Source organism: Notothenia coriiceps, unplaced genomic scaffold, assembly GCF_000735185.1.
Source record: "Notothenia coriiceps isolate Sejong01 unplaced genomic scaffold, NC01 NC01_scaffold00026613, whole genome shotgun sequence".
Lineage (NCBI taxonomy): Eukaryota > Metazoa > Chordata > Actinopteri > Perciformes > Nototheniidae > Notothenia > Notothenia coriiceps.
Window position 1 is genome coordinate 742,205 of NW_011359314.1, and position 845 is coordinate 743,049.

Sequence of the window (845 nt, forward strand, 5' to 3'; positions counted from 1 at the left end):
TCCCCTGCAGAGAACAGCTTAGGTCATTACAGTCTGCTGTCAAAACCTGTGACCGCTCCGCGTTGGAGCCGCCAGGATTAAGGGCTGTGAAAACAAGAACAAGGAGGGAAAGGAGGTGAAAGCTGACAGAGGGAGCAAGGCCTTAAATATTTTCTCTTTCTTCCCTTCCTTTTCCCCCTGCCACAGTTGACCGCATGCTGTTTCTTACAGCTACTTTGCAGCGAACTGCACTAATGTGAAGGGATATGGAGTCACATGGAAAACACGGACAAGGGGGCTAGTGCGCCGAAAGTTAGGAGCAAACATCTCCTGACTGCCGAGTAAAGCTATCAGTACTCTTTACTTTATCCCAACTAGGCTATACAGTGTAGCTAAAGAAATACATTTTCACTATATTTTGGTCCACAGAATTAGTTTTGTAGATAAATGATATGCCGAGCCATGTCATATAATAATTTCTACTAAATCACTAAATCTTCATTGTAAACTGATGGAGCTTATCCAAATGAATGAATGAAATACATTTTTGAGCCATTTGGTTCTTTGTTTCTAACTTTAATCCGTCTGTATGCCACAGTCCTCACACATCTAGAGGTCCATGCAGGTTAAGACAAACACTTTTGACAACTGAGATCAGAAAGAAGATACAGCAGGATGTTAAAGTTTGAATTTTTTCTTTTTTGCATTTAAAAATAGTCAAGGTTGACAACAACAGCAAATTGCATTCTGAATCAGACACATACGGGTTGAGGGGTTGTGGCAGCATTCTTGCATCAGGTGTGTGTGTGTGTGTGTGTGTGTGTGTGTGTGTGTGTGTGTGTGTGTGTGTGTGTGTGTGTGTGTGT